Genomic DNA, 24,798 nt, shown 5'->3' with positions numbered 1-24,798 from the left:
CTCACAGGTGACTTCCCTTGCATTCTCACGGTATCCAGATGTTTGCTAATGTACCTCTGCAGGCATCTCCTGGTGGCAGGTGCACTCACAGCTGGAAAAACCAACTGTGGCAGGCTATAAAATGGCTTCCCAAAGATATGTTCACTTTCTAATCCCCAGAACTTGTAAATGTTACCTTATAGGGCCAAAGAGAATATTATCTCATATGGGAAAAATATATATGGTTAAGTTAAGGATATGCAGAAGAAGTGCTTATCCTGGATTACCTGGGTGGGCTCTAAATGCAATTACAGGTATACTTAGAAGAGAGAGGCAGAGGGAGTTTTGAAAGACATAAAAGGAGAAGACAGAGACAGAGGAAAGGGTGATGTAAAAATGAGACAGATTTAGGAAGATGTGGCCACAAGCTAAGAAACACCAAAGAATGCTGGTAGTGCGGAAGCTGGAAGAGGCAAGGAAGGGATTCTCTCCTCGTCCCTCTGCAGGGAGAGTGGCCTTACCAACCCCATGATTTTAGCCCAGCGAAACTGATTTTGGACTTCTGGACTACAGAACTATGAGAGAACAAATTTGTATTGTTTTAAGCCACCAAGTTGGTGGTGATTTTTTATAGCAGCCATAGGAAACTAAGCTACCACCACGCTATGCCAGCACACACAGGGGCCCACACCTTTATATGCAGGGATCCACTAGTTATACCATTTTTTTTTTCCATTAAAAAAAAGAAACAACCCAACTCCTATAAGGGAAAGTTGGTGAAGATGTTAAAAAAGCCTTTGGTAACTGAATTAAATCCTTTTTAAGTGATTCAACATGAATCAAATTTTTTCCCTCTTCACCTTAAAAACCTTAAGAAATAGTACTATCACTTGGTATACAGGGCGAACTACCTTTGGCCTCATGGTTTTATGCTCTGACATAAAAATCTGACATGGTTTTATGCCACTGGTCTGCTGTCTATGGAAGGAAACTATCAAGTAGTGACACTGTTTTCACATGCGGCTTGTGGACTCAGTCTCAGTCTTATAGTCCCTGAGTTCTCACTTAATCTGGGAGTTCTTGATTTTTCTCTATATTGACATAATATACAATAGCTTTTCACCCATTCAAGAACCCAAAAAGGACTTTTTTTTTTAATTACATCATACCTATTGGAAAACACTCTAGGCCTTCATACAAGACAAAAATTAGATGGTAACTTCCTCAAAAGAGCCAATAAGATAAATCCTAGCCACATGGCCTTCACATATTAACAACAAATTACTGTGGAAAATTAGATGCATAATCTGATTAATCAGCATACTGAATAAACTAGAATGGTTGAAGGTTCCATATTGATTCAATTGTAACTAGTTTTAACAGTTTTAAATATAACTTTAAAAGATGGCAGAATTAATATTTCTTTGCCCATTCTCTGATACTTCTATAGCCAAGAGCCAAAGGCTTCTAAAGTGTGACAAATGATCATTCTAATTAAAACTGATCAAACACTTAGTTGTGCTTAGTGGCATAATGCTCTTAAGAGGATTAGACAAACAATTCTGGAAATATACAAAGCCATTGTGTTTGTGAATGAATTTCTAATAGAATAAAACATTTGAGTGTTTCAATAAATGACCACCTTTGTCTTCCCATTTGTCCAAGTGACTGACTTAAAAATGATTTGAAAATACATAATGGAAATATCTTCTACCCTGTTGCTTGCTCTTTTGCTCTCTGCCAGCATTTTTTATAAAATAACTGTACTACAGTCAAATTTAACAATGCTTTCCCTTATGATGAGTACTCTTTATGTCTTTTAAAAAAACTTTTCTTATTTCTTTTCTAGGAGCATTGTTTTACCTTTTTCAGATCTACAATCTATCTGGAACTGTTGTTGGAGATCTAGAACTGTATGTGTCTGTTTTTGTGCCAATACCATGCTGTCTTGATGATTACAGCTTTGTAGTAGAGGCTAAAGTCTGGGATTGTGATGCCCGTAGAAGATCAGGTACAATTCTGGGGACTTCTTCCTTCCATATCACTTTCATGGCCATCATCCAGGGCTAACCACATGCTCCCTTATTCCTTTAAGGTCATCGCAGCCATTGTCAATACCACAGAGACCTTACGGACTCTGAAACTGTTCTTCTTCCCAACCATCAGCCTTCATCTTTGACACTCTCCTTTCCTGATCTAGTTAGTCAGGAGCTATTCCTGCAACCTCTTCCTTTTCAGCATGCTCAATTCTCCAAACACTCCCTTAACACAAATCTCACTGTTGGCAAGGAGAAAGTAATATGGACCAATTAGTTTGGAAGCTATAAGGAACAGGGCTTGAAAGTTGATTATACAATTTATGAGCTGTGGGACTTTGGCAGTCACTTCAGCTTTCTATTTCCTCATCTCTGATATTGAGAAGAGCTGGGACTGAGGGTGGGAAGAAGGCAGAGTGGGGTGAAGGATTATCAGTAAGAACACCTTTCAGGCCTATTGCATAAATGAGAAATAATGTATGTCAGGGCCCTGGCACAAAGCAGGCACTAAACAAACAAACACATAAACAGTGACTAAAGAAGAATAATCAATCCATCAATCAATCAAGCCAGTAGCCAATCAACAGAGCTTCTGAACATTGCTGAACAAACTCTTACCACCTCAGCTATGCTTTCCCATTCACCACAGCATCTATGTGAACCTTTACTACAACCTCTCAAGGTCTCTATTTCATCCCTCTCTCTGCCTTCTGACTTTCCAAAGACCCAGGGGAAACTTCCACTGCTGGCCAAGATGAAATAACAAGGACCAAATTTGCCTTTCTATTTGAAACAATCAAAAAGTGGGCAAAACATATGAAGAAATGGTTTTCAAGACACCATCTAGCAACAAGAACAGTGATCTCTGGAAGATGGGAAAGTGAGGTGAGTCCTAAGATTATACAAGCAGACTTACTGAGTTGAAAGTCCAGAAGACCAAGCAGCTATGGTTCAAAGAAAAGGAGAAAGCTTCACAGAGAGACACATGGAGATATGCAGAGAGTTCTCCTCGAGAATTCAGCTGAGTCTTGCTCATTGGTATAAGGAAATTAAGGAGGTTTGAAGGAAAAAAAAAAACATCAAAAAGGATTAGAGGTTATAGTGCTATGCTTGCACTCACACCGAATCAAGAACAGTGCCTGCTCCCACATGCCACACTGGAAAATCTTTTAATTCAAGAGACACTAGACAAAGTACACAGAACGATCTTACCCAGTTCTGGGGAATAATTAGCCCTAAATTAAGCACTGTTCTAGACCTACCTAACAAATCTTAAAATAAGACCTAAAAAAATCAAGCCATTTCCAAGTAAATTAACTGCATCAGAGAACAAAGTTGAAGAATATTCATAGGAATTCAAAAAGATTCAGCACTCACAAGACAAAATTCACAATACATGGCATCCAATCAAAAATCATCAGGGACACAAAGAAGCAGGAAAATATGACTCATAATAAGGACATAAATCAATCAATCTCAACCCAGGGTTGATACAAATATTAGAATTAACAGACAAGGACATTAAACAGCTATAATTGTATTCTGTATGTTCAAAAAGTTAAATAGAGATATGGAAGATATTTCAAAAGACCCAACTATCAATTCTAGAGATGAAAACTACAAGGTCTGAGATGAAAAATACACTCAATGGGATCAATATTTTAGACATCACCAAAGAAAAGATTACTAAACTTGAAGATAGAGCAATAGTAACTATCCAAAGTGAAACAGAAAGAAAAGAGAATTTTTAAAATGAACAGAGCATCAGTGAGCTATAAGACAACTTGAAGCAGTCCAATATGCAGGTAAATACAGACTCCCACAGGAAAGGAGAGTAAAGAAAAGCTAGAAAAAAAGCTTTGAAGAAATAATGGGGTAAATTTGTCAAACCTTCTTGAAAGCTAAAACCCCACAGATCCAAGAAGCTCAATGCACCCCAAGCACAAGAAACATGAGGAAAACCACAACTCTTTCTGCCATGTAAGGATATGAGATGTCTACAACCCAGAAAAAAAAACCTCGCCAGAACCGAATATGCTGGAACCCTGGCCTCAGACTTCCAGCCCCCAGAACTATAGGAAACCCACTGATCTACGCATGCCTACCATGTGACTTGATTTTAAAGCTGACATCATATCTGATGATGAAGAACCATGAATCCTAATCAGCGGACAGACTTCTCAGGATGGAAAAAAATACCACTGGTCCCATCAGCACTTTCTCCACATCTGTATACATATTTGCAAACCAACCCTAATGTCTGCCCTGCACCAGGTCTGGATAAAACAGCCAGACGTCTGATGATAAGTGTAAGACTGGCACTGGCTTGGACACTTCACTGAACCTCTCGAAACCTCAGTTTCCTCATCTACAAAATGAGAGAGGTAGACCAGAAGTTTCTAAGGTCCTTTCTACGATTTGGATAATGCTGGATAGGCTAATGTCCTAGTTAAATATTAGGTATTTAGACAACAAGAAAATATAATGATAGATACTTTGGGCATCTGTCACAAAAGAGTCTCAAAGTAATCCCCCAAAAACATTATTCTGAAGCATGGTCATTCTTTCCCTCTCAAGTTGTCATTCTGATTTTATGAAAATCAGCTGTCCACCACCTGCCAACTCCCAACACTGCTATCAATATTTTCTTTAGACAGAGTACTAACCGTGACTCTTAAGTGTCTTCAAATCAGAGAGATGAATTTAACTTTAATCCTCAAAAAATAATAATGTATGTGAGGCATACAATTTTAGGAACATTCTTCTAAAAGTTTTCTGGAATTCCTAAAGAAAATCCATCCATTTTAGAAAGAAAATTCAAAGGAATCATGGAAAACCACACAAAATTACCAAGTAACTCCCTCTCCCCACAACACATCTTGGTACAAAGCACTTTTACATGCAATATTATCATCCAAGTTGCATTTTTAAACTAAAACTTGGAGGCAGATGTGAACTAACTTGTCAAAGTCAATGTTCTATCACCACCCTCAAAAAGAGATTGCTAATTTCCTATTGTAAACACAGTCATCATATCTATACCAGAAGAGGCGAAAGGAAAAAGATTTGTGGATAGCTTTTTAAAGTGTCTCAAGAAACAGAACCTTACTTTCATTTAACTCATACATTACTGCTTTGCAAAGAAATGTGAAATGGACTGTTTTAAACCAAAAGGAAGCAATTAAAAAGCTCTAGCGTCTTCAACTGAAAGAAATGCATGCTAACCTTTGTTTACTTTATTGTTGGCTTTGAAAACTATTATCCCTAAACCTGTCACTTCACATATGTGGCCTGCTTACAAAGAACAATTAGGAATTTTTCTCAAAGTATTTTCTTATATATTTCTTACACAGAGAAGCAAATAATTGTCAGCTGGCTACCCTATAAATGGACATTTGAGAATAGAAGTATGGCACTTTTTTATCCAAATATGTGTTTTCCTTTAAAGTTTAAAGGAAAAACTCTAGAAGCTTTTTATTCAATGCTCTCAAAGATCAGAGTATAAATACAAATTAAATAAACCCATAATTAGTGTTTCTAATAGCAAACAATGTACAGTATAATTTTATATGAACCAATTAACAAAAATTATATATTCAACAACACTTACTGAATGCCCACTATGTACAAAGCTATGTGACATGGGAGCTAAAAAGATGAATAGACGGAGCTTTCTGTTTCTATGAAAAGCTCTTTAATAGCATTAGTTGTGGGGATTTACCAAGTGAAAATAAAAAAACCCTTAATGGTTATCAGTCCCACTGAGGCTCCCCATGACATCTCAGCACTCACTGAAAGGCAGTGAAAGGTTGAAGACTCAATATCTCAGTGAGCCAGGAAACCATAGGATACAGCCCCAAACCTAGGCAATAAACCAGTCTGCCTTCTTCTAAAAAGACCCAGAAAAGCACTCAGCAGCAAATATAGCAAATATCAAGCATCCTCAGGACCAAATCAACAGAAATATGAAATGTGTGGAAGGGGTAATGGTCGAGGAAGAACAGTGGAAAGGAGGGAAAAGAATCTTTCTTTTATTTAACGCAGCATTTCCACCGTGATTTTAAAAATTAAAATGCTGCCTTTACATGCTGTCACATGGCAACTCTCATGTGCTTTAAGAAAAGTGAGGGTTTGGGGGCGCCTGGGTGGTTCAGTCAGTTGAGCGTCCAACTTCAGCTCAGGTCATGATCTCACGGTCCGTGAGCTCTAGCCCTGTGTCGGGCTCTGTGCTGACAGCTCAGAGCCTGGAGCTTGCTTTGGATTCTGTGTCTCCTTCTCTCTCTGCGCCTCCCCTGCTCACACTCTGTCTCTCTCTCAAAAATAAATAAATATTTAAAAAAAAATTTTTTAAGTGAGGGTTTTGCCTATCCTTTTTTTTTTTTTTAATTTTTTTTCAACGTTTTTTATTTATTTTTGGGACAGAGAGAGACAGAGCATGAACGGGGGAAGGGCAGAGAGAGAGGGAGACACAGAATCGGAAACAGGCTCCAGGCTCTGAGCCATCAGCCCAGAGCCCGACGCGGGGCTCGAACTCACGGACCGCGAGATCGTGACCTGGCTGAAGTCGGACGCTCAACCGACTGCACCACCCAGGCGCCCCTGCCTATCCTTCTTTTAATTACCAATTGGGATTAATAATTTTGGTCAAAAAATAGTAATTCTAGTCATATTTTACTATTTGCCAGATAGCATTTACTTATATACTGAAAATAGCAAAGCCAGAGTTAAGACTGCAAAGCAACCAAGGGACATATGCTACATCAGTCTCTTTTCAGAAAATTTAAAAAAATTATAAACTGTCATTAAATAATAGTTACTTAACATCAATGTTGTATTAAATGCTGAGTGAGTTAGACAAGGTCGAAATCTGAAGGAAATTTCTAGTTGAGTAACTATCCATTAACTGAAAAACAAGAGCCAATTAAATTCACTATGATCATTTCAGCTCTCATACGTCTGTGATGCTACTACTCCCATCCTGAATACTTCGGGTGACATTTGGGCAGTGTGTACTATGGGCCAGAAAAGCACAAAACACTGGACACAATAACCTGAGATTTAGGGCCTACATTACAGTGAAGAAAAACATTTGGGCAAGTTACTTAACCCCTTTGTGCATTAGTTCTCTCATCTTTAAAATGGAGCTAATAATAATACTAACCAGTAGCATTGTTGTGAGGATTTAATAGTTAATTCAAGAAAAGCACTTAAAACAATGGCTAGCACCTAGTGAACTGCATAACATCAGCTATTATTATTGTGTCTATGTTTTCACAGCTAATAGGACAATTCTTTTTACTAAGCCCTTTCATACATTCTTAGCCGGAGTGAAAAATGATTTTAAAAAGTGTCTGAAGGACTGGGCTATTAGAGGACATGTAACAAAGGCCTTAAAGTGTTCACATCCTTTTATCCTCAATATGGCCATTTTAGGGAATAGAGTTGTAAACAAAAATCTATGTACAAGGCCATTCATCAGGTTATTTATAATGCAGAAAAACCACCTGGCTGTCCCAACCAGAATAAGTAAAACATGGCATGTGCATAAAACGGAATATTCTGCAGTGTTAAAAATTAAGTTTAGCCAGGGGCTCCGGGCAGTCAGCTAGAGCGTCCAACTCTTGATTTTGGCTCAGGTCATGATCTCACTGTTTGTGGGTTCCAGCCCCACATCAGGCTCTGTGCTGACAGCACAGAGCCTGCTTGGGATTCTCTCTCTCCTCTGTCCCTTCTCCCCTTCTTTCAAAGTGAATAAATAAACAAAAAAAAATTTAAGTTTAGTTATCGAAACAGTGAAAGGATTAGAAGTTGCTATGGGTTGTTAGGAGGAAGGATGAATAGGTGGAACAGAGGACTTGGGGGCAGTAAAACTACTCTGTATGAAACTATAATGGTGAATACATGTCACTATACATTTGTCCAAATCCACAGAATATACAGCACGAAGAATGAACCTTACTGAAAACTATGGACTTTGGGTGACGATGATGTGTCACTGTAGATTCATCCATTTTAACAAATGTACCACTCTGGTACAGGGTGTTGATAGTGGAGGCTTGGCTTATTTGGGGTAGGGGGTATATGGGAAATCTCTATGCTTTGTGCTCAGCTTTGTTGTCAACCCAAAACTGTTCTGAAAAGTAAAGTCTATTTTTAAAATTAAGTTTAGAAGAATGGAGATGATAAATAATCACGATTCATTGCTGAGTTAAAGAAAGCAATCTGTAAAGAAGTAAAAACATATATCCAAACATTAAAATTTTGCTTCCAGAAATGATATTTTTAAAAAAAATTGTTTTTTAATGTTTTTACTTATTTTTGAAGGAGAGAGAGAGAGCATCAGCGGGGGAGGGGCAGAGAGAGAGACACACACAGAATCCAAAGCTGGCTCCAGGCTCTAAGTTGTCAGCACAGAGCCCGGTGCAGGGCTTGAACTCACTAACTGTGAGATCATGACCTGAACCGAAGTCAGATGCTTAACCAACTGAGCCACCCAGGTGCCCCCAGAAACGGTATTTTTAAAATTTTTTTAATGTTTATTTATTTTTGAGAGGGAAAGAGACAGAGTGTGAGCAGGGGAGGCGCAGAGAGAGAAGGAGACACAGAATCCAAAGCAGGCTCCAGGCTCTGAGCTGGCAGCACAGAGTCTAACACGGGGCTCAAACTCATGAACTGTGAGATCATGACCTGAGCCAAAGTCAGATGCTCAACCATCTGAGCTACCTAGGTGCCATTAGAAACAGTCTTAAAGGTGATTTTTAAATGTTTTTCTGTATTTGCAAAATTTTCTACAATGAGCTTGCATCACTTTAAATATGGCAGAAAGTTTTAGTACTTTCCTTTAAAATGTCACCTAGTTTTTAATTCAAAGTTATTGAAAAAAGACATGTTAAATAGAAAAGGAACAGCCACTGACATAAACTGACATTTCTAACATCTCCACAAACGTGCAGAATCTCACCAATGACATAAAATCCTGTATCTTTGAGCTATCATGTACTCATTCATCCCACAAATATTAAACACCCATCATGAACTAGGTTCTAGGAATACAGCAATAACTAAGCTAGACAATGAAAGTTAGGAGACAAAAAAAAAAAACAAAAACAAAAACAAAAACCACCAAATAAACATATAAGGAAGATGTTCTCAGACTGGGATGCACGGGGGTGTGATAAACAGACATCAGCGGAGTGCTGCAGAGGGCCTCTCTGATATTTGAGCTGACATGGGAAAGGTGAGGAGGAGCCCAGGGGGGAAAGGTGTTCTAAAGGAAGAAAAAGAACAAGTGCCAAGACCATGGAGTGGGACTAATCCAGGTTTATTAAAAGAACAGCAACAAGGTCACTGTGGCTGGTCATCAGTAAAAGTTGGGTCTTCACAGCTCTGCATCTAAAACACCTTGAAGCTACTGAACAATTATTATTTAAAATTGGTTAAGAGCCCAGGCTTCAGAGCCAGAGAGGTTTGACTCTACCTTGGTCACTTTCTGCAGGTGGACTGTGAGTTGGTTACCTCCTGCCTGGACCATAGCTTCCTCATCCATAAGATGGAAGTAACAATAGCTACTGCAAGAGCATCTGCAAGGCTTTAAACAAGAGGATAATCATCTCAAATGTTTAGGAGAATGCTTGCCAGACAAAAAATGCTAAACAAATGGTAGCTAGTCTTAAAAGTGCCCTTTAGAGAATTAGAGAAGAAAGAAAGAAAGAAAGAAAGAAAGAAAGAAAGAAAGAAAGAAAGAAAGAAAGAAAGAAAGAAAGAAAACTAGAAATTTTACTATATATGAATCACATCAATATAAATAAATGTATCTTATCTGAATTGGTGCTTCCTTTGGTTTAATGTCATGTCCCAGAAATTCTATTATATGCTATTTTGTCAAGAAAAGTCAATAAATCCCCAACCAAATCTCTCTGACCCCAGGAAGGATGAGGAGAGAATGCTTTTCATGGTCTTTCTTTAAACTTCCTTCTCTGTGAGTCTTCTGTTATATTTGTGATAGCCCATTTCTCTTCCTAAAAGTTCTTCCCTGCCTTGACTCAGGGACATGACTCTCAGTCTTTCACCTATCCATCTATCTGTTCCTCCTCTACCCCAGACTTCTCCTTCTGGTCTTCCCACTCCCTAAAAATGTCATCTGTTCCTACACTTTTATCCATGCCCCTCTTAACCACAAAACCTCCTGGGATACCACACTGCACTAAATCACATTCTTGGTGTGACACTTAACCTCATCACATTTGATATTACACTAAGTTATATCTTATCTCCCATATTGGAAGGGCAGGTTCTTCAAAGCAGGATTGACAGCTAAATCATCTTTATTTCTCCCTTTAGACCTAACAAAACCTCTTGAACATAGTCGTTTTTATCAGTAACTACGTGGGTAAGCATATAAAATACTTTTAACAGATTAGTAACATTAAAACAGAGCCTTAGAAATACTGTTGGCAATTTTCTTATCTCTCTCAAATTAGCTTTTGATCTGTAACAAGGCATAAAAGACATTATGACTGTATTTACATTTTACATAGTAAGTTTCTAACTAATGAATAATGTAGTTAATTTTCCATTAACATGGTGTTACGTAGCACTTACTATGTACCCTGTTCTTAGAAATGTATATGCCTTCACGCATTCTATCCTCCTAACAATCCTCTGTGTTAGGCACTATTTTTACATTTTCCATTTTAGGAAACTAAAGCAAAGAAGAGCCAATGGACTTTATTCAAAGTCACACAACTGGACAAAGCCAAGCCAGGATTTGAACCCAGGCAGCCTTGGCCCCAGTCTGTGCTTATTAACACTAAGCCTTACCTAAACAGCCACTCACTGGAACAATCTAATTTTACATATGCATTTTTTAACCCATCTCAAACTTTTACAGAAGCTTGCTATTCATAAATAACATATTTTTTTCTATAATATAAATATATCTGTATTAACCACATCAAAGTTCTGGCTAAAGTATGCATATACAATACACTAATGCAAGTATCATAGTACCAATTTCACATTAAATAGTGCAATATTTTAAGTTACCTCATCTTAACTTCTGAATGTTACCAATCTAACATGGAATATTCTTGAGTATCCTGGCAAATTTATATTTTCATATAGATTTTTCTGTATTCTGAATCAATTTTTAAATTCAAGAAAATTAAGAATTTTCATGAATATGTAACATAAATCACACTAATGGTTCTTAGCATTAGCGTCACAGAGGACAACTATAATAATGCTATAATCTTGTTGAAAATGACAATTTAATATATGATGTTAGATTTTTAAAGGCTATACTTAGCCTTAATTAATTTACCTCTAGAAAATAATCTCCATTACTACAAAGTCTGCTTAATTCCCAGATGTTATACTTAGAGCTTTTAGGTTAATAAATCCAAAAATAGTAGAGAATTCTATTATTAAAATGCAAAACAAACTTTTAATGAACAAAATTCTTAAAATATCATAAGCCACTGCTTGTAGGTCTGATTTCTCAGCAGTTAATTTTTAAAGAAAAATTGTTTCAGCCTTTGCCTCACCAAAAGTAAAAACATCCAAGAGTATTCAAAAGTAAAATCCTATTGACTAATCATAAAAGTAACCTGCCAAGGGGCACCTGGGTGGCTGTTGGTTAAACGTCTGACTCTTGATTTCGGCTCAGGTCATGATTTCATGGTTTGTGGGTTCAGCTCTGCATCCACTGAAAGCACGGAGCCTGCTTGGGATTCTCTCTCCCTCTCTCTCTACCTATCCCCAGCGTGCTCTTTCTAAAGCACAAAACAAATCCTGGCAGGAAAGGATCTGGACCCAGATTTGTTCACAACCTGCTCTTTCCCATCCCTCAAGTCCAGCTCAAATGTTTCCACCTAGCAAGGCCTTCTGCCTGGACAGTTCACCCAAATAAGTCATTGTTATGGATTGAATTGTATCCCCCCAAAAGATATGCCAAATTCCTAAACCCCCCTCCCCATACCTCAGAATGTGACCTCATTCAGAAATAAAATTGTTGCAATGTAAGTAGTTAAGATGAGGTCATACTGGAGTAGGATTAGCTCTTAATCCATCATGACCAGTGTCCTTATTCAAAGAGGAGACACACAAACACAGAGAAGGCCATGAGAAGAAGGTAAGCAGAGACTGAGTTATGCCACAGCAAGTCAAGGAACGCCTGGGGTCACCAGAAGGTAGAGGAGACAAGGAGAGACACATCTTAATTTTGGACTTCTAGCATCTAGCACTGAGAAAGTACATTTCTATTGTTTTAAGCCACCCAGTTCCTGGTGCTTTATTACGGCAGGGCTAGGAAACTAATATACCCACCACCACTATTAACTGCTCTCTGACCCATCAGTCACTTTCCTTGTCCTTACAGTTCTCAATGGTATCTAAAACGGCAAATGACTGTCTTTTATTTTTCAGTTACTTTTACTGACTGCCTTCCTTCATTAGAACATCAGCCTCATGAGCGAAGAGGCCTTTTCTGACTTCAAAGCAGAGCCTGGCACACAGTAGGTGATCAAGAAATATTCTGTTAAATAAATTGATGACCTTGAGAAAGATGACAGGATTAAAGAATGCCAAATGATCATTCACCTCCCACACTCTCAGCAAGTATAAACTGGCCCTAAAAAAGAAGCTGCTGTTTTACTTGGGAGGACAAAATCCGCAAGGGGCGGCCAAAGGGAAGACCCATGGTGGAACAGGAACAAGAAGGAGCCTCTGAGTTGTAGGGGACAGTGACTGCTGTGGGGTTTCAGGAATGAGAAGGTAAGAGGGGGCAAGAAGGAAGTGATGGGAGAGAGAGACCTGTGTGTGGCAAGGGCAAGAGCCGGTGATGGAAGCTGAGAAGAGACAAAATGCCACTGGGTGGGGAGAGGGAAGGGCAGCATCCTTGCAACAGCCAGAGATGGGCTGACCTAGGGGACTGAGGGCTGCTTTACCCCAAGTTGGTTAGAAATCCGGATTTTCTACTTAGTTAACAAACTAATTTTCAAAGAACCATAATAATGATAATTAAAAAGGATTGTAACAATTTTTAGAAAAAGTATTTTGCAACATGTTTCCTACGATCATCACCAAAGTTTTCCTTTCCTTTAGTATAACTCATAACTATTCATATCATTGCTTATTAAATTCATATCAGCATATTATTGTTCCTCCCAAAGCTATGGCCCACTAACTATTCAGTTGCTACCTTGGCTTTCTCCGTCTTACTAATCTCTACCTTAATATTCAGCATCCCTTTGTGGGCTCTAAGATGGCAAAGGCATGACGAAACAATCCCCCTAAAGAAAGCATGTGTTTAACAGTAGAGCACCAGAAAAGGTTTTAGAGATTATAAAAATATTCTGAGGAATGGATATTTCAAGGTATGAAGGGGAGAGTCTTATCTATACAACAAGGAGGGTGGAAGAGACCAGTGATTCTTAGAACGAGCTCCCAAAACCAAGGGCACTTTAAAAAACGTATATTCTGGGGGCGCCTGGGTGGCTCAGTCAGTTAAGCGTCCGACTTCGGCTCAGGTCATGATCTCGCGATCCATGAGTTCGAGCCCCGCGTCAGGCTCTGTGCTGACCGCTCAGAGCCTGGAGCCTGTTTCAGATTCTGTGTCTCCCTCTCTCTGACCCTCCCCCGTTCATGCTCTGTCTCTCTCTGTCTCAAAAATAAATAAACGTTAAAAAAAATTTTTTTTAATAAAAAACGCATATTCTGGGGCACCTGGGTGGCTCGATCGGTTGAGCGTCCGACTCTTGGTTTCGGCTCAGGTCATGATCTCACAGTTCGTGGGTTCAAGTCTTGCATCAGACTCCACGCTGACAGTGCAGAGTCTGCGTGAGATTCTCTCTCTCCCTCTGTCTGCCTCTCCCCCCTTTTTCCCTTTCTCTCAAATAAACTTAGAAAAATAAAAATGCATATTCCTAGACACCGTATCACACCTCAGGAAAAATGGCTGCGACCCGTACATAACATTTTTCTCTGTACTACCACTGTAAACCACCTCTGAGGGAGTCAGAGTAGCAATTAATACCATCTCCATGTCTGCATTCTTGCAGCCTCAGGTTTCTGCCACCATCTCCTTCAATGTCTCCTCTCTCTGAACTCTCATCTGCACTCTGTTCCTAATCAGCGTTCCTTGGGTCTCCCTCCCAGTGAGAACAGTTAGCTGGGAGCCCAGTGGCAAGACCAGGGACACCAAGCAAACCGATGCATGACAACTCTGTCCCAAAGGGCAACCACTTGTGATTTCCCTCCTCTTTGGACTGTAGCCTGTCAGAGTAGTAGTAAGGGTGAGTCTTCATGGCAACTACCATGTTCAGTCCAGAATGGGCCCCACATTTCCAAAGCAATGCTATTGGTTACAACTACTCAACATTCTTGATCAGTACAAGTGATCCTCAAGACTTTATTGAAATATAACAGACAATATACTATTCATTTTAAGTGTACATCATATGATCTGACATTTTTATACATTATGAAATGATCCCACTTATTAGTCTAGTTACCTTCTGTCACCATACAAAGCTGTTACAATATTAGTAACTATATTCCCTATGCTGTACATTGCATCCCCATGACTGAAATATCTTATAACTGAAGTTTGCACCTCTTAAAGAAATATTAAAATTAACTTGGTTTGAATAGATAATATGTTCATATGCTTAAAAATTCAAAAGTAATGGATATACTAAATAAGTGTCCTAAGTAAGTGTCCTTTCATCCCCACCCAACCGTCCAATTTTCTTCCCCAGAGTCAATCACTGTTAGCAATTCCTTGTGTCATCTTCCAGAGACAGTCTTTTAAAAAAAAATTTTTTTTTTGTAACATTTATTCATTTTTGGGAGACAGAGTGCAAGCAGGGAAGGGGCAGGGAGAGGGAGACACAGAATCCGAAGCAGGCTCCAGGCTCTGAGCTGTCAGCACAGAGACCGACATGGGGCTTGAACTCACAAGCTGTGAGATCAGGACCTGAGCCAAAGTCAAAGTTGACTTAATCAACTGAGTCACCCCGGTGCCCTAGACATAGTCTTTACACATAAACACATATTTATAAACTCATATTTAATACCAATGGCCATATACCACTCTGTACCTTGATTTGTTCCCTTATTATATCTTAGAGATCATTCCATATCAGCAAATATAAAATAATCTCACTCTTTTTAACAGCTACCTAGTTTTGTTTCTGCTCATAATTTTTTAACCAATCCCATATGAATAGATACTTAGCTTTCCCTAAGTCTTTTGCCATTACAGACAATGTTGCAATGGACATCTTTGTGCAAATTTGTTTCGGATGTACAAATAGAACTATAGAAAAATTTCTTATTAGTCAGTCAGAGAAAGACAAATATCATATGACTTCACTATGAGGACTTTAAGACACAGAACAGATGAACACAAGGGAAGGGAAGCAAAAATAATATAAAAACAGGGAGGGGGACAAAACATAAAAGACTCTTAAATATGGAGAACAGAGGGTTACTGGAGGGGTTGTGGGAGGAGGGATGGGCTAAATGGGTAGGGGCATTAAGGAATCTACTCCCGAAATCATTGTTGCACTATATGCTAACTTGGATGTAAATTAAAAAAAATAAATAAAAAAACAAATGCTTAAAAAATACAAATAAATTAAAAATATAAAATAAAAAAAGAACAAAAAAAAATTTCTTAGATTTTCCAGGATGAGAAGGTAGGTGAGTTTTTAATTTTGGTATCCATAGATGCTGTACCATTTTGTACCCCTATCAATAGTATATGAGCCTTTCAGCTTCCCTAAAGCCTTGCCACCATAAGGGATTAATAAACATCAAAGATCTTTGCCAACTTAATAGGTTAAATAGTTGAAAATTGCATTTCTCTTATCATGAGTTAATTTCATCTTTTTAAGCACCATTTGTAAGTCCTTTTCTGTGAACTCTTTGCTTGTTCCTTTGCCCCCTCTTTCCTGTTAGATTAACAGTTATTTTTCTTGTTGATCTATAGGAGCTCTTTGGATATTGAGGAATTAAGCCTTGTCTGTGACATGATACAGTTTCTTTCTCATGTGGCCATGTTTATCTTCTCTCTGTACAGATAATATTTTTCCTTAAATGGAATTTAATTTATCGCCACTTATCTTACTTATTCTGCATTCTTCAAGATAGTTCGCAGTTGATTTTTTTGTTAAGTGTAGAGGCAGATATCTTCCCTTGTATCTGATTTCCATCAGCTGGGACTGAAATGAGACTGTAAGACAAGCTGGGATAGAATACCCATGTCCTTCCCTCCCTGACCTTCCTCCTCCATCACCCTGAGCTCTTTACAGACCTTGCTTGCCGCTCTCTCACTTTCTTCACCGAGTTTCACGTGAACCCTCCATTTGCTTGGCCTACCTTGGAGCTCACACTCTTTTTATAGTTCTTGCTTCCAGTTGAAGTTTACTGAGATCAAAAAGAATTTCATTAATGTCTTTTCATAATCAACATGCCATTCAAACTGTGCTGCTTTTTCTATTCTAGGAAAATTATACAACAAAAACTGCTCAGATTGTTGCCTGATGGGGTGCGAATATGCAAAAGATTGTCTAGCTGCTACAGATAAACAGAAAGCAAAAATGTTATGTTAATTTAAAATAAAAAAAAAATCAGACTTCATCTCCAGAAATGACATGAAACAATTTTTTTTTAATTTTGTGTGTTCCTTTAGATACTTTATTCTTGAAACTTTAGTCATTGATGATAGTTTGTTACTTATAGCAACATTGTACAATATACAAAAAATCAAAGTAGCTTGTTCAAATTAGGATAAAACTTAGGTACTGTATAGGAGATGTAAAATAAACCTATGGCTAAAAATTGAGGCCAGGTTTATTTTAGGTTTGACTTTTGGAAAAAAAAAAAAGGTTCTAAAAATACACTCCTGTTGCTCTCCCTTCTACTTCCACACTCTTTTCAAAAGGTGGGTAGGTCTGTCTCAAGATCTATGGTGAGAACTGCCTCAATATGATGCAAGATCAAAAAGCAGAAGTTAATGTTCTATTCCTGACTCCATTCCCTCCACACGTTGATTGTCTCTTATATTAGCATATGGAAAGAGAATGACAAAGGAAAAGAGATAGAAAAGTACACAGCACTGGATAATTTAATTTTTCTCTATCCTTTCCTGTCCATGGAGTTAAAAGACAAAGCTATGAGTATCAAAATAGCAAACAGCCAAAATTTTTGAATAATGATATTTGCAGTGTTCATTCTTCTCATCATACCCTCAGAACAAAGTCTTTTTTCTAAACCCACCCCCCCAAAATTAAAAATGGATATATGTATGATTTCACTTTCTATACCAGACATTCAAGAAGGAGAATGATGCAAAAGAGGATTAAAATTCCACTGGAGAGGTTGCTATCGGTTCATTTTCTCATTCATTTACCCATAATTTAGGGAAAAGCATTATTTCCTCTTATCCCCAACAGAAGCAAATTCTTTGGCACATTATCTTCTAGCTATATTTGTACATGGGGCTTGCACCTCACTGGGCAAATCTCTAAGCCTCAGGTTATCCACCTGGAAAACAGGAGAGGCTGGAAAAGAAGATGTTTTTTGTTTGTTTTAAGATTTATTTATTTTTGAGAGAGAGCACAAACAGGGAAGGGGAAGAGAGGGGGACGGAAGACCTGAAGCAGGCTCTGTGCTGAAAGCAGTGAGCCCATTGCAGGGCTTGAACTCACAAACTGTGAGATCATGACATGAGCCAAAGTTGAATGCTCAACCACCTGAGCCACCCAGGTGCCCCCAGAGTAGAAGATCTCTTAAACTTCTTTCAGCTCTAACATCTTAGGAATCAATATGAAGGTCATTCAAGCAGCAACACATCAAGCAAAGATAAGTATTTCTAGTGCCTGAGTATTTTCTTCATATATTTTATAAATTCATATATAGGTTTTCTTGAGTAGAGAAAAATATAATCCATCGTCTCTAAAGCAGAAGATAATTCTTGGTGTATTAATCATGAATTTTTTGCACCCAGCGTCAACACTGGTGAAACACATTCAAAGTACAATCTGCCAGTATCTTATTTAAAAGTACTTATTTAGGGGTGCCTGGGTGGCTCAGTCAGTTGAGCATCCGACTTTGGCTTGGGTCGTGATCTCGCGGTCTGTGGGTTTGAGCCCCGTGTCGGGCTTTGTGCTGACAGCTCAGAGCCTGGAGCCTGCTTCGGATTCTGTGTCTCCCTCTCTCTCTGCCCCTCTCCTGCTCATGCTCTGTCTCTCTGTCTCTCTGTCTCTCTCTGTCAAAAATAAATATAAACATTAAAAAAATTTTTTGAGGTACTTATTTAAACTTACTTTTACATAAACTTGTTTACATATTTACTTATTTAAACTTATTTGAAGTTTAAGAACCTAGTCACCTACTTAACACTCTCTCTAACCCAATTTTCCCTTAGATAGTCCTGGATATTCAGCTACTTGGCTTGGCCTCCTCTCTAGCTCTGCTGTTTGACAGCTTACTGCAGATTTGGAGACACTGGCCTTGTTAGATGGAATACCATCACAAAGGGTAGGTTTTACTTTCATAAACTGCCAAAGCAGTAGCAGAAAGAGTCATCGGATTGTTCTGCTTTCTTTAGTTAATGTAATCCTTACAGTTTACAGATATTTAACATTTACATTATAATTTATTCTAGTATAAAAACTATACTAAGGGGCACCTGGCTGGCTCAGTCGAAAGAGCATGTGACTCTTGATCTCAGGGTCATGAGTTCAAGCCCCAGGTTGGGGTTAGAGATTACTAAGAAACAGAGATAAACTTTCAAAAAAAAAAAAAAAAAAAAAAAAGGACTGATTTTAAAAACTACACTACTGTACCAAGTAAGTGAACATAAACTCAAAGAGAAAGGGTTCATATAACTCAACAGGAACATCATCTTGAGACTACCATGATTCAGTATATTCAATTCCCTATAATACTATGTTGGATCTTTTAATAGACATTCGTATTTGTCTATTTTCTATTTTTCCCTTTAAAAACCAATTCAGCACTAGGACACACTCCATTCGTTACACATCTGACTTCACTCACCCAGCTCTCCCTTTCCTGATCCCTTTCTCCTATTTGACAACATTAAGTGTCCATGACAAAAGGACTTACCATGAGTTTAAAACCTTCTGCTTTAAAAAGCCGATAAAACAGAAGTACATTTAAAGTAACTGTTCTTTGCAGGCACTGCATTTTTTTTCCCCATAGCACTCTCAATTCAAGGAGGTCTAAACATAAATCTGGAAAAAGTTTAAGGAACAAAAGAAAAAATAGATACTTCATGCAAATTCTAAAACCAAAGCCAGATCCACCCCACACACATGCATACATATTCAATAGTGACTTGTTTTTGGTAGATTCTGTTTTGGGTAGGTCCCTGAGGGCAGAAAGGTTTACGACCCAACATTTAATATGGTGTCTGGTACATAGTAGGTGCTCAGTAAAGGCTACGTGAATGAAGAAGAAAGGCACTTGATGGCCCATGTCACCTTCACATAAGACCCACAGACTCAGGTCACTTCTCTGTGAAAGTGATCAGCTCAGGGTTTGGTAACTGAACGGATGGATGCAAAACTGCCTCCAAAGTTCTTGGAAACTCAGAACCATGCCAGAAACCATGCCAATTTCACTAACTGAGATGTGTATCATGTCAGTTACCCCTAAAATTAATTTTAGCTCATTGTTTTGACCAAAGCTACTAAGTCCACCCTGGTTTTCAAATCATTAAATATTTGTATCTATTGAGGGGATGTGGGGAAGGTGTAGCTGAAGCAAGGAATGTGACTAATCATTCACATGAGAGAGTAAAGAGAGAGTCCTTTACTCTCTTAGGAGCTTTTAGATCATTTCTGACTATAATGGTAAGCAACAACCTTTTTCCTTTGGAAGGTCTATCTTTTCCTTTTTCTTTTTTTCTTTAAGATACTGCCACATTTCCATTCAACTGCTGTTGGAACCACCAGCAAGATGTCAAGATGTTCTCCAAATCACTATGCCAAGGAAAGGCAATTGAGGACTAGATTGCCTTGGAGAAAACTATACAGCCACTAATCATTGTATCAGCTGGTGCAAAATCAGTGAGAAAATAACATTAGAGAGGATGAGAAGACATCAAGAAATATATGTAAAATCAGAAAAGGAATTTTAAAATATGATGAGAAAATGCTGAATACCTATCATAATATTTACAAATTAAAATGCCAGCTATGGGGTGCCTGGGTGGCTCAGTCAGTTGGGCGTCTGACTTCCGCTCAGGTCATGATCTTGCGGTCTGTGAGTTCAAGCCCCGCGTTGGGCTCTGTGCTGACAGCTCAGAGCCTGGAGCCTATTTCAGATTCTGTGCCTCCCTCTCTCTGACCCTCCCCTGTTCATGCTCTGTCTCTCTCTGTCTCAAAACATTAAAAAACATTAAAAAACATTAAAAAAATTAAAGAAAAAAGAAAAAATGCCAGCTAAAATAGTATTCAATCAAAGTGACCCTATATATTATCCCAGAATAGCCCTAGAAATAAAAAGCCTTATCCTGTCCCCACAGGAGGGCACAAGCAACTCTTTATTATGATGAAGAGAACCTAAAAGATTGAAACCCTTTATCTTTTTCAATGGAGTATATATCAGAGAATATAAACGCATGCGCCATTACTTTCCAACATTAGATGGCAAATAGCATGAAAGCAAACATGAGCCCTAAAGACTCTAGTCCCTCAATCACATCTTGTTCCCTGCACCCATGGGAAATGGCCATTAGTATCTTCATTTTAGATGTGCCATAACTGAAGATCAGAGGGGTTTTTCCCCCAAATTACATACAACTAGTAAACTGTCCAGAAAGATTTGATTTCAACCCTTGTGGTTGTGGTGCGAGTACACTCTCAATTCCATGAACCCTACTCACTGCCAATGCCAAAACATCTTCTTCACACCTTAAACCATTAATCCTTAACCTCCTTTACACAAGTAAATAAAAAATTACACAGATGAATTTTATGTACTCTTCCCTCTCAGATAATCTTCCACGTGCAACAGATACATCATTAGAAAATCACATTCTTCACTGTGAGTGTCCTAACTGCCCACCAGCTCCATGCTCACATTTTCAAACATGAGCTTGAATATCTACTACCCCACACTTGACACGTCTAAATCCTATTAAAATCTCCTACCACAACTTCTCTATTTCTTTTAATTATAGTGAAACATCTTTGACTCCTTCCTCCTCTTCTTACTTAGGATCTTAAGTCTTGGATTCTCCTCCCAGTGTCTTTTAAAATCCATTCTTTCCTTTTAGTTCTCGCCAAGTGGAGAACTCTCATCTCAATCAGCCAGGTATTCCTAGCCAGTATCCTGCCTGAATCTCTCCCCCTCCCACCCCCACCTGCCAATCTATCAGTTTTCCAGACTTTTTAATAAACTCTTAGAGTGGTTCACTGTTGGAAAATTTCCCATGGCTGTTTCCACTTGTGTTCATTTCCTCTGTCCAAGATGGCTGAAGTTCCTCTTCTCAGCAAGGCCACTTCCTGCTCATCTTCCCTGTAAGCCTCTGCTGTGAACTCTATGCAATACATGCCTATGCACAGGGACTGCTCCCTTGTCCCTCAGCTGACATCTTGTGGGTCTTTTAGTACAGTAGCCTGTTCTGCCTTGTGTTAACTCTATATTGTCCTTATTTTCTTTCTCCTTAGAATTTTAAGTTATTACTGATCTATGCATGACCCCCTTTAAAAAATATATATATATAATGATCACTTAAGAACTTACCACCAGCTCTAACTACTAGATCATTACCAATAACTTACATCCATCTGTGTGTTCCTCCTCATGACATCTGCCTGGTCCTCCCAGAAGACAACTGCTATCCTAGGTTTTAAGTTTATCACTCTCTTGCTTTAAAACAAACTAAGTAACTAACATGCATTTCAACACATACACATATATAAATGCTTGTTTGTATTTGATGATTTGTGTTTGCTTATTTCCCTGGCTTGTGTAAATTAGTATAACAATTTTGGGAAATAATTTGGCAATGTCTAGTAAGTTGAACTCACACATCCTACAAATCAACAATTCTGTACAGTGGTATTTACCCAAAAGAAACACTTGCACTGTGCCCTGGGAAACATGAATGATCAGAGAAGCACACCTAGAAAATTTTTTTTTAAGTAGAAACAAAAAAAGGCCATTGGCAGAACAGGGAAACATATTACTATAGACACATAATGGAATAATGTGCAGCAATGAAAGTGAATGAACTACAGCAGTATACAACATGGATGAATCTTGGTGACAATATGTTCAATGGAAAAAAATTACCAGAAGTCAGTGGGTAGTATGAAACCTTTTTTGGAAGATTAAAAACAAAATAAAAAAAAAAGTATTATAATTATTACTTAACCTTTGCAGTTAAAAAAAAAAATCTTTCTTTTGAGAATTCATGACTTATCTGCCCAAACTAGTCTACAAATTCTTGAAGGCAGAGTCATCTTTATTTCTCATGTGTATTTCCCACAGTGCCTACACCAATGTCTTGAACGGGTAGATGCTCAATAAGTTATTATCCATCGAGTGACTACTGAATGCTACCTAAACAAGGCATTTTAATGAAATTTAAATCTTCTCCCTCATCCAGCAGATTCATGAATAAAGTCACATAAAACTTTTACCTACTTATGCATTAACCTAATTCTATTTCTGCAATGGTACTACAGATCTCCAACCACACATATTTCATCTTAGAAGGACTTCACCTTTCTTCTTGGAGTAAGGTAACATAAGGTAAAGCAATCCAGGGACAAGAAAACTTATGAGATCCTGCAAAAGTTCGGCAGAATCACAGGACACTATACCAAGAGACATCTGATGAACCACCATGATTTGAAACTGAGACATCCCAAGAGGAATCCAGCCACTGAATGTACAATTGAGTCAATCAACGTCAAAGTTGAAACTATAGGCAAAAACTGGATTTTTAGGTTTTCTAAAAGCAAAGATTTTCATTAGAAAATATTTTGTTTCCACTCTGAGGGGGAAAAAAAATTACTTCTTAGGGGGAAACACAGGAAATCCCGGGGTAAAAGAATAACCGGAATACCATTCCACCAATCAGGGCCTTCCTTCTAACTCAACGAGGACTATGCAGAGTCTCCGTAGGTGATTAGAGGGGAGCTACACTGCAGCTTCCCTCCGACCTTGGGAACTCTGCTCACCCTGAGTTACTGCGAGGTCTCCCGTTTCATTTATTATTAGTCTTTGTATCTGCAATGCTGTAGCTTTGCTGAGGACTATCAACACTGTGAGCCTGCAGTACCCAAAACTGTAGAAATGCTTCCAAAAAACAAATGGGAGGGGAGGAGGGAGGAAAAATCACAACCAAGAGAAAAAAAAAAGTTAATGGCATGAAGACGGGATGTTTTTAAATTTCACCTTTGAAGAAAGACTGCATTTATTAATCAGCTCTGTGATCTACAACTAGCCGCTGGCAGGCAATTTATTTTTTAATTAAGAAAAGATGTCCAAAAAAAAATGATTTTGTTGTTTAGGAAAAACAAAACAAGACAAAACAAAAGTGAATATAACAATTTGCCAAAACTAGTCCAGCGATTTAAAAAAAGGAAATTCATATGGAGGAAACAACCTATAGGACTTTGCGTCTTGGAGAAAGAAAGAATCTGGCAACCCAGTGGGTTCACTTAGTTTCGTGTCATTTGCTTCATGTCCATTATGTAATGCTTTCCCCAGCTTTAGGTCTCTATGTTTAAGCTACCGTTCAGGTATATCACAGAATTGCCACAAAATCAGGATCTGGTCATAACTTTCAAAACCATCTTCAAAGGTGTCACGCAAATGTGTCTACAACAGTAGAGGCTTTTTGAAAAATCTGCTGGTGTCATTACTTCTTCCCGGCTTCCTCCCCAGGTCTCCCTACCCCTCCTCCCCCACCATCCCCGGCGACACGATCTGCGGGCAGCTCCCGGCTCGATGCAGGGGAAGCACGTCTTAACTGCAATGCAAACGTTGTCCCGGTCTGAACCAGGGAAGGCAGACTCGGCCCTGGCTGGAGGTGTGGACCAAGGCTGCAGGGAAAGCTGCAGGGGAGCCAGCAGCGGGTGGACAGGGGTGCCCCGCGAGGGCAGTCCGCAGTGCACGCGCACAATAAAACCCAATGCACAACTTCCCCAGCCGCTCCTCTCGGCTGCCCGGATTCGCTGGGAGGTGCGGCGTAGGCGTTAGCTGGAGCAGGCGCGGGCGCCGGCGCTCTCACCGCGCGGGTTCGGTTCTCCGCTGACAATTACATCAGTCCTTCTCCCGGCCCCAGCTTCAATCTCCGGCAGCCGAGGGGGAGCGGGGGCGCGGGGCAGCGCGGAGGAATGCGGCCGTGAGAGCCCGGCGGCCGGAATTCCCCAACCACGAGGGGGAAGGGAGGGCGGCGAACGGGGACCTTGACCCAGACACCCCCTCCCACCTTGGCCATAGGGCCGGACAGGCATCGCCGCCCCCGCCGCCCGGGCCCACCGGCCGGCCGGGGAAACCCCCAGGGGGCGACGACGCCTCGAGGGCCCAAAGCCCGGGTGCCCAGCCGCGCGTCCCTCCGAGTCCTCGGCCCTCCGGACGCGCACAATGCCCCCGGGCCGCGGTGCGGGCACCGCTGTGGCGGCTCCCGGGGTCCCCCTGCGCCAGGACACCTACCTGGAGGGCAAGCAGCGGCGCCGCCGACTCTGCGGCGGCGGCGGCGGCGGCGGCGGGAGGCCCCTGGGGGTTTCCC

General features: G+C 39.5%; 1 protein-coding gene across 14 annotated transcripts in view; it reads right to left on the bottom strand.

Moving 5' to 3' along the window:
* The window catches only part of OSBPL6 (oxysterol binding protein like 6), a 210,711-nt gene extending 185,928 nt beyond the window's left edge, over window positions 1–24,783 (bottom strand). For all 14 annotated transcript variants that reach the window (XM_040475495.1, XM_040475494.1, XM_040475491.1 and 11 more), the window contains exon 1: window positions 24,723–24,783. The gene's annotated coding sequence lies outside the window, so the exon portion shown is untranslated. The remainder of the gene's footprint in view (window positions 1–24,722) is intronic.
* Window positions 24,784–24,798: the final 15 nt, after the last annotated feature.

The sequence above is a fragment of the Herpailurus yagouaroundi genome, unplaced genomic scaffold (genome assembly GCF_014898765.1).
Source record: "Herpailurus yagouaroundi ecotype Mexico unplaced genomic scaffold, PumYag 140, whole genome shotgun sequence".
NCBI classification, from domain to species: Eukaryota; Metazoa; Chordata; class Mammalia; order Carnivora; family Felidae; genus Herpailurus; species Herpailurus yagouaroundi.
This window is presented reverse-complemented; position numbering and strand designations above follow the sequence as displayed.